This window comes from Magnolia sinica, chromosome 17 (assembly GCF_029962835.1).
Source record: "Magnolia sinica isolate HGM2019 chromosome 17, MsV1, whole genome shotgun sequence".
NCBI classification, from domain to species: domain Eukaryota; kingdom Viridiplantae; phylum Streptophyta; class Magnoliopsida; order Magnoliales; family Magnoliaceae; genus Magnolia; species Magnolia sinica.
The window spans coordinates 59,914,119-59,924,482 of record NC_080589.1 but is presented as its reverse complement, the minus strand read 5'-3'; the positions used below and the strand labels follow the sequence as shown (position 1 = coordinate 59,924,482).

General features: G+C 38.6%; 1 non-coding gene across 1 annotated transcript; it reads left to right on the top strand.

The window, feature by feature from the left end:
• Nucleotides 1–1,563: 1,563 nt before the first annotated feature.
• LOC131231998 (small nucleolar RNA R71) lies at nt 1,564–1,670 on the top strand. Its single transcript, XR_009164608.1, has one exon. It is a non-coding gene; the product is annotated as a small nucleolar RNA R71 (small nucleolar RNA).
• Nucleotides 1,671–10,364: the final 8,694 nt, after the last annotated feature.

Sequence of the window (10,364 nt, the reverse complement as noted above, 5' to 3'; positions counted from 1 at the left end):
CTCCTCTAAGTTTTTGCCGTTATTGAAAAAGATGTTTGACTCCAATGTCATATTCCCAAAAGACATGGTCATGACACCATTCCTGCAATTGATGATTGCATTTGAAGTGGCAAGGAATGGGCGGCCAAGAATGATGGGGATCTGAGTGCTTATGTTATTGATAGGTTCGGTGTCCACGATGATAAAATCTACAGGGTAGTAAAATCTATCAACTTGGACCAACACATCCTCGATTATCCCTCTTGGTACACGAACAGAGCGATCAGTAAGTTGTAGTGTGGTTAGGGTGGGTTTTAATTCACCCAAACCTAACTATTTGAATACTGAGTAGGGAATCAGATTGACGCTCGCTCCTAAGTCAAGAAGTGCGTGATCAATTCGATGGTTCCCGATTACACATGATATGGTTGGGCTACCGGGATCTTTGAATTTCTGTGGCATGTCTTGCTTTAGGATAGCACTCACTTTCTCAGTCAAGAAAATTTTCTTTTGAATACTTTGCCGTCTTTTGGTCGTGCATAAGTCTTTTAGGAATTTGGCATATGAAGGTATCTGTTTAACGACATCGAGTAGAGGAATATTGACTTTCACTTGTTTCAACACCTCTAGGATATCCTGAGAGTTAGAGAGAGGTTTTGGTAAAACCAACTGTTGGGAGAACGGAGCAACTGGCTTCTCTAGAAGTTCCGATTCTAATTTTTGTGGGGCATCACTGGATCCATCGTTGTTGTCCTCTTCTGGTTCTTGAGGCTTTTCGGGCCTAACCGGAACAGTTTTATCAATGATCTTTCCACTCCTAAGAGTGGTGATGGATTTAGCATGCCCCATCTGATTTGAAGAGCTGGGATTATTAATCTCGTACTGGGGTTTAGGATTGGGGAGAGGTTGTGCAGGAAGCATCCCCTTTTCTATAACCGTCATACGAGAATCTATCTTTTGTATAAAATCTGTAATTCCCCGCATTACCTGAGCCAGCTCTTGTATGGAATTTTGAACCGGTTCCTCTTGATGTTTCACTTGATTTGGTTTTTGATTGAAGAAACCTTGAGGAGTAGTCGTTTGTCCATTCCTCCAACTAAAGTTTGGATGATTTTTCCAACCAGGATTGTACGTATTGGAGTTAGGTCCAGTAAAAGGTCTTTGATAGTTGTTTACGGCATTGGCTTGTTCATTCAACACTCCTTGAAAGGCGGGTATTGTAGGACAATTTTTAGTTGTATGAATGTTGCAATCACAGATGCCGCAAACAATTTCATTAACCTTATCCTTCTTTCCTTCCATGGCCTCAACTTTCCTTATGAGAGTAGTCACTTTACACTTGAGATCATCCTCTTCTTTCAAGAGATATAATCAACCTTTCTCCTTTAATTGAGTCGGCCTAAACGTGGTGTTCGACTTTGGGTAATAGTCCTAGGATTGTCTTTTTTCAGCAAGACTATCGAGGTAATCCCATACCTCGTCAATATCTTTATTAATGAACTCTCCATTACACATTGTCTCGACCATTTGGCGCATGGAAGATGTCAGTCCATCATAAAAAAATTTGTAATGCGCCACGTTTCAAATCCGTGTTGTGGGCATGAACTGACCAAATCTTTGAACCCTTCCCAACATTGGAAGAATGTTTCATCTTCCTTTTGGGCAAAGTTCATGATTGCTTTTCTGAGGGTAATCGTTTTATGATGTGGGAAGAATTTTTTTATGAATTCCCTCAGCATGTCGTTCCATGTGCCAATGGATCTAGGATGCAGTGAATGTAACCACGTCTTAGCTTTCTCTTTTAAGGAAAAAGGAAAGAGTTTCAGCCTAATTGTATCCTCAGATACATTAGGAAAACATAATGTAGCTATAATCTCATCAAACTCTTTCAAATGTAAATATGGACTTTCTGATTCAAGTCCATGAAATTTGGGAAGGAGTTGGATAACTCCTGGCTTGATGTTCATTTGTCCTGTGTTTTCAGGAAAAATCATACATGAGGGCATACTCACTCCCGCGGTTGTAGATAATCTCGTAAAGTACAAGGCGGGGGTGCCTGATGCACCTCATTCTCATCTTGGGTATCCTCCACCCTGGGTGGAAGTAGAGGAGGTTGGTCTTCAGCCATAACTTCAGTTAACTCAGGGGATTTCGAGTGGTGTCTAGTCCTGCGATGGATAGTCAACCCCTCAACCAATCCTCCTTCAGTCAAGAGACGTCGAGTGTTGTCACGGGTCCACTTGGGCATGAAACACTCGCAGCCCTTACTCAAATTTGAAACCTAATCCTAAGAAAGAAAATCTAAAAAGAAAGAGAGGGTTGGAAAGAAGTTACCAAACTGGAGTCCCTAAGTTAAAAACCTGCAAAAGAAAAAAAAACAAGTCAGATCCTTAAAAAGAAAGATAAAAGTAAACTAGTTTCTAAAAGAAGAAATTCCTAAAGGAAAGTGGAAATTTCTAAAACAAATTAGGAAAGTCCTAAACTTAGAAAGTACGTTACTAAAAGAGATCTGAAAAATAGAAAGGAGAGAAAGAGCTTACCGAATTAGAAATTTCTATCTTAAAAGCTTAAACAATAGGAAAGTTAGTTTCTAAACAAAAATTTTATAAGTAGACCAATTCCTAGCTTTTTAGTTCAAAGGCGATCCACAAATGGGCGGAATTACCCAACATTTTGGGCCAGAACATCTAAATGATGGTGTGACACCTAACAAGGCAGTTTGGGTGTCGCATGCATGCTGCATTGGCACGTAAGAACTGCTCATGTAAGTCCCGTTAGCAGCACTCATAGGCAAGCCTTATTTACCAATTTTGAAGGGAAGCCATCATCATCCTCATCATCTTCGTCGCCATCTTCATTCCCAAAATTTTTCATGTTCAACAAATCATCTTTTGAATACATCTTCATGCCTGGTGCTCCCGGCATGCCCTGAGATAGTAAATCATATAAACTAAACTGTCAAATCAAGTGAACAAAATGCTAATGGCAATCAATTTCTAAATTTCTATCTATTAGAGAGAAATTACCTCCATTGACCTCATAATCTTTTGCATTTCAGCCTCTTTCGATGACTTTGGTAAAAAAGGTTCTCTAGGGATCCTATCTTGTGAGGTAGGAAGAGTGCACATATTGACATAATAGGTTCATGAATCTCACAGTTTAAAAGACCTTGTTGTGGGAAATAAATATATTCACCTTGCTAGAGGTGGGCATTTCTGACCCGATCTGGCCGATCCAACCCGATCCAGCCCATTCTGAACAGAACCGACGGCCAGGATCGGGCCTGATCGAGTGGGGATTTCCAGATCCGATCTTTTTTGGGTCAGGTTCGGATAGAGGTCTATCTGGATTGATCCAACCCAGTTACCCAAACCAAGTGGACCTGCACTAAATCGAACAGACCCGGACTGGGCGGAGCGGGTAGTATAAAATGTATTTTTTTTATTTTTTTACCCTAAGTTCCTAACACTATTCGTTTACACCGCCTCTCCCTCTCCCCTCTTTTCTTACCCTAACCCAACCCGAACGACGGAATGAGCGCTGCCCGATGCCCGATCTTCTTCCTCTCCAGTCTCCTCCTCTTCTTCAACACTTGTTCTGCTGCCTGCCCATCGCCCGATGCCAGTCTCCTCTTCTGAATCTCTGTCAACACCTGTTCTGTCAATGTAATGAGAACCTTGCTTCTCTGATACCACCAGAGCTTCCAATTTTCTCCTTTGATGGATGCATTTACAACAAATCTTTCTGGAGTTCACCGAGCTTCCATCTAAGCTCTGATTTTACATGATGGAGAAGAGGATTGGGCATGTCCTAACCCCATTGGGGTTTCTAGAATGCATCCTGTCGTATTATGGTAGGATATGTTATGGGTCTAGAGCCGTTGGATCTGGTGTCATACTCAGAGATCCAAACGGTCAATCTGATGACTTACAATGATAAAAGAGGCTTTTTTGAAAATACCCACTATTAGAAAATTCTATACATTCAAATCAATGGCCCACAAAGTCACAATGAAGGGAACGGTCTCTATTCAACAAAAAATGTTAAACAAACTAACCATAGAGTATTCCAATAGGAGAGTTGTCAAATATCATCCATCAAAGGTTAGATGCATCTTATAAACAGTTTGGATTGACGAATTTGAACTCACAGACAACTGCTACAGCCCCAACATATCCTATTACGGTACGTCGGGATGTATTGTAGCAAACGTCTGCTTCACTCGAAGTCTCCAACCCAAGGCACTTACCCTAACCCCAAACCAATAAGCATAGTTAATAAACTCACTTACCTATGGAAATGCTTACACACTCGCATGATATAAACAAGTAGCATCGCGACACACGTGCTAAAATAGAGTATTTTTTTGAGATCCAGGCGATCCATTCATCTTTTTCCATGCACTTTGAATATGGGATTCTGTGAAATTGGACTCTTACACGTGTGCACCAAATATGGATGTTTTCCCATTCTATAGTGGATTTATCTCATAAAAGGTGGATCATCTGGTACATAGACCAATTTTAGTATTTTTTTTGTGGGAACCAAGGTCTAAGGTATACTACATCTGATGAATGGTCTAGATCTCTCAACATGTGCAACTCAATACCTGGAAGACTCACTTACCCATCTAACTCAAGCGAGTGAGTACGCTTACAGTTTCTTCAACCTCGGCTCGAGATTGCACCACGTGTCCAACTTCAACGGATGAAATGCTCAGAACTTAGATAATACCAACCCCCACCATTCTATATAAACCTACCACTGCCAAAACTAGAAGTGGAAAACTTTGATACTCTAGCAGAGTGTGATGGATGATATGCAGGGACTGATCCGAATCGTGCCAAATCCGATCCGACTCAATTTTTCTGACTGAGTTGGACTCAGATCAGGTCGGGTAATGTAAATTTTGGATCAAGCTGAGTCAGTTTTGTCAGACTCGGTACTGGATCGGGTCGAGTTCGGGTCAGGACAGTGAGCTTTTGGATCGGATCGGGTCGAGCCCAATCCGATTCGACTCGGACCAATGCCCACCTCTACACCTTGCTATGATTGACCAGCATACACACCTACCTTCCATTTTGGGAATTGAAATAGTATAAATGGAAAATGGAAGCATTCAAATTGATAGGAGTGGGTGCCAACAGTTGTCCCTAAACGTTTCTGCAAAATTTCCCCCTTTTTTTGAAAGATATTTATGCCAATTAGTTGTCCCTAAACATTTCCTCAAAATTTAATCACTGAATTGAGAGGGGAGGCAGTTGTTTCAAACTTCAGCAACCTTAGAATAAGAACAGAAGTTCACAAGTAATGGCTGCTCAAATTACAAAGGAAGATGTTTTCATGTGAAGAATGTTCAGCTTGAACATTAGTTGAAGGCATTGCTTGGGACTATCTTTGTGAGATATTAACTGGGGATGATGTTTCGAGAGAGAAAACTGATCTACAACAAGCAAGAATTTGTACCCCACTTGGGTTTTTCAGCGGGGAAAAAAAAAACTGATTGAATAGAAGTGAGAACAAGAATAAAAACATAAACAGAGAAACTCTACATGGGTGGTTTTACAAAACAAATATGTTTCCTAGTTTTAGAACATTTAAACTAATTGCTGAATAAGCAGCACCTGAAGAGTCAATTAATCTATAGAATTGTCCTTTTTAACATCATAAAACCAAATGCTTAAGAATGGCGCCCATTCAAAGTGAAATTGGTCATTTCAATTCAAACAGAAAAAACAAAAAAGGCAACTTGAAAAGTGATCATGCCTGGGTTTACATATAGCTATTTTGTTCAAGCTCATTATGAATTGAGAGGAGAGGTGAAGTGCTAGCTGATGATCTGTAAAGAAAAGGCTCTTAGAAAGAAAATCCACAAGAAAAGCTTCTAAAAAGCTTAAAATGAAAATAATATCAAGTTGAAGCCTGTAAATAAAGGTAGAAAAACTTCAATATCCAATTTTTAACAGCTGCATTTGAATGCTAGTCCTGAAAGCATCATCATCGTCATCTTAGCCTTTCTCCCAACAATTTGGGGTTGGTTTTTAAATGGTAGAGTGAGGAAATGTTCTATGATCATCTGCCCACTAGACATCAACCTTTCTGGGCTCTTGGAAGTTTGTAACCAGCAATGGCAGAGGCTCCCAATGCGATTCCACATACTATTGATTCCCATCCTTTTAAAATATACACCTGAAAGGGTGAGCAACATGGATGAAGTTTCTAGCCACTAAGCATGAAGCACACCTTCCAAAACAAGAATAAATGAAGTACAACATGGTCTCCCATGCCTCAAACATTCCAAAATCAAAATTTTCATGATGGTCATTATCAGAAAGGAAAAGTAAATAACCTCAGAATGCCATAACAAAATAACAGCCAGCTACAATGAATTCCACTAAGAAAGCTAATATCATAATTAAGCCTGAATTCCTATTTAATCACAAGATTAGAAGTTCCAATCCTCCAAGCAATTTGAAAACCCAACAACAACCAGAAATTGAGCAGTCTGGTCAATTGTATGTTTGTTTAGTCCCTTTCACATAAAGAAAAGAACATTAGAATCCAATTCTAGGTGATGAGCCTAATGACAAGACTCATCTTTCTATCAACATGATAACCCCAACTTTCTTAATAGAAAAAGACTAACAAAAACTAAAAGATTTCATGCCCATAAGGTTACTTGCTGAAATCACTTAACAAAAGAGAGTGTGGCTAACCTTCCTACTCTCTCTTCCTGCGGAGAGAGTGTCTCATCTGCAAGCATAGCTGGCCTCCTAGATGAGACAACAATTGAATTAGCCTGCAGGGCCTGTTTTAAAGAATCAATAACATCTCCTTCTTCAGTAACCCTGTAGAATGGGAGTTCCCTAAGGCATTGTTTGATCGTCGTAATCCCGCTCTCAACTTCAGAGAGTGAGAGGTAGTACTCTCCTATAATCCAAAGAGCATATGAACAAACCCACATTGCCTGGATCTGGTAGAACATGTCCAAAAGCCTGGTAATTATTGAGACATGAAGGTTCAAGTTCATCTCTAAGATCTATGAGACACGAACTTAGTAAAGAGCATGCATAACTTAGAAAAGAAGAAGAAGAAGAACTTACCCAACAATTGTTGAGATATGATTGCTGAATATTTGTCCCTACTAGACTGTTGATCTTGCACAATTTTCTTAAGTTCTCCAGTTCTTGCTTTTACAGCAGAAAGAGATTCACTACTAGCAATACTCCTGACCTCCTTACGGGTCTTCAAAACAGAAAGCAATAGATGCAGTATAACATATTTTGATGATGTAAGTGATGTAACATGCTCCAAAATTAACATATTCATACCTGCTAGGGACTTAACAAATTCATCCTCCAGTTGTCTGAGATGATCTTTAAGCTTTCCAAGTTTTGCTGCAAAGCCCACAACATGAACAAAAGTAAATATTGAATGAAATTATTAACATTTAGGGAAAACAATAAAAAAGGGCTTAAGCTCACCTTGAAGCCTTTTTCCCTCCTCCTGTACTCAGGCTTGGGACCGGCAATGCAAGGAGTTGCATTGGCGGAGTTAAAAAAGGGCTTAAGCTCCATTTGGTTTGAGATAATTTACATTCATAAACACCAATGTGATGACCAAAGAGAGCCTAAGACTATAAATATGTTCAAATATATAGTACAAAATTCATGCAGACTAAAAATATCTATGAACTACAGAGTACCAAAAAAAAAAAAAAAAAAAAGGCCAAACATCATATAGAGTAACTAGAAAAAACATGTACACTAGAAATATGTTGAACTATAGAGTACCAAATTAGTTCAAAATTAGAAAAGGAATAAGCCAAACATCATATAGAGTAACTAGAAAAATAGAGATATAATTTTTCCTTTTTTCTTGGAACAAGCCAAAAATATATAAAGATATGATTTTTCTTTTTTTTCTTTTTTTATTGTATTTGTTAATGAAGCCTATTTCCAAAATCTAGTTATAAATCACATGTATTTAGTGTACTATCTTGAATTTTTATTTACTTGGATGTAGACATTTAATTTTATTATGATTAATATACCTAAGATTGATCAGGTGTGGGAAGTGGGCTCCAATTGGGTCCAATACACTTTTCATCATTCTCCACCCTTGGTTAGCCAGTGATAGGATTCACACATAGCCAACTTTTAGTATGGAAAATTGTATACTAGACTCGTCCTCTTTGCAAATTTACAACCCTTATTTAAGATAAGATAGTAATTTCTCAAAATTTTAAACTATATAAGTAATCATTGGATCAAAGAAACTTAGTGGAATTTTCAGCTAAAATTTATAAGAATTAATAAAAATAAAAATGTGCAGTACAGACCTAGCACACTACCGATCCGGATGACCATTGTCCATATCTTAATTGTTACTAGATTTCTCTCCACATGAGACACTTCTCTCTCTCTCTCTCTCTCTCTCTCTCTCTCTCTCTCTCTCTCTCTCTCTCTCTCTCTCTAATTCCAGACATGCTTTGAATCTACTTTATATTGGAATTTGGATTTCGAGTGATATTACCAACAATGCTTGAAAAGAAAATGCAATAGTTAATAAAATACAAGGTTGAAATTCATATTTGAGCATGCAAAACACACAAAATCATGGTATTCTAATTTCAAGTAATTTATAGTAAGAAACGAAAAAAAGATAAATCCCTCACCATTTGACAATCAAGCCTACCCACTACCTAATTTTGATTTTTGTATGAAATCTCCTTGTTTCTCTAAAAATTAGAAAAGTTTTGGGACAATTCAAGTTAAGATTAGATTATAAGAAAAAGATTTAGAAAACAGTTTAATTTTCTAGGATTTTAAATTATTATTTTTTAAACAAGGGAAATATCTCGGCTGGAATGGTATCAACTATCTCATTGATACCAAGTTTTTTAATTGCGGGATCACCAAACTATCAGATTGCATCGATATCTCACCAATACAATGCAATATTTCATGATATCGGTTATCAGGCCCACACGATTCCAATACTCTCAGCCAAAATCAGCTGAAAGGATCGGCACTGCAAACACTGAATCCAACCTCATCTAAAACCAGCATGATTTTATTTTATTTTTTAGAATGCTTAAACTCTCATGTTAAAAGTCTAAGGTGTGTTGTGAGAGCACATGATATTATACCAACTTAATAAGGGAAGCGGAAAATAGAAATAAATATACAGGTAATTCTAATATGGATATATAGTAAAACTCTGGGAGCTTCATTCTTTCCCATTTTGAAAGGCAACCACTTATATCCTAAGGTAAGATCATACACATTTCAGAATCAACGGTCTACGTTGATTATACTCCCCCAAGCCACATAGGCCATCATCTTCAATCATCATCTTCATCATCATCATCTTCCCCCTACTCACTTTCCTCATCATCATCATGAACTTCAGATTTCGACCTATCGGACTCCTCATCACCATCATCAGCCATACTTTCCTGTTTCTTATTGTAGGTTGAAATAAGCTTTTCATACTCACCCTTCTTCTTTGCAGCCTTAGTTTCAAATGGAGCTTTCTCAGCATCAAACATTGACTTCCACTTCTCTCCACTAGCTTTCCCAACAACTAAGACAGCCTTCACATTAGGATGCTTTTGCATCACTACTAAAACAGGGTTGTATTGTCCCTAAAACCAGCATGATCTGCAAATCGGTTTTTGCGTCACTACTAAAACAGGGCTGTATCGTCCTTAAATTGGACGCGCTCAGCTTCAGGCCAATACAAGTGGAGATGGGCACATCATTCACAAACGATAACGGTGCATATCCCTTCACAAATGTGAAGTGCCAGACCATCAACAATCGGAACTCCACATTTCGGCTTCTCTCATAAATCTTAAAAATATAAGCATTCTAAGTTTGCAGGGGAAGTAAAAGGATGCATTCTATATACATAAATATATTATCCGGTAATCAGAAAGATCCACATACACAAAACTGAAAGGAAAAAAGCTCATATTTGAAGCTTACCAAGTTCTGAAATTGCTGCTGAGATGTCTTCTGGATCGAGAGAGAAAAGGGGCGTGGGAGATCGAGAGAGAGAGAGAGAGAGAGAGATGGACGGACGTAAGAGGGAATGGGGTTTTTTTTCCAAGGATTGGAGGGAAATGAAACGTTTGGTGAGAGGGAGAAAAGAAAAAGGCAACACGGTTTTTGCATATTTCCCTGCTACGGTTTTATACCGTAGCTAAAAGCCCTTTGGACCGTAGCCATTGCACCATCCTTCATAGCCCCTCCACGCTCACACGTCTAACGGGTTCTGGACGGACGGTCTTGTCAAGGGCTTTGTGGGATCCATCGTGATGCATTTAATATATCCACTCTGTCTATTAATTTTATATTTTTTTATAGGGAATGACCCCA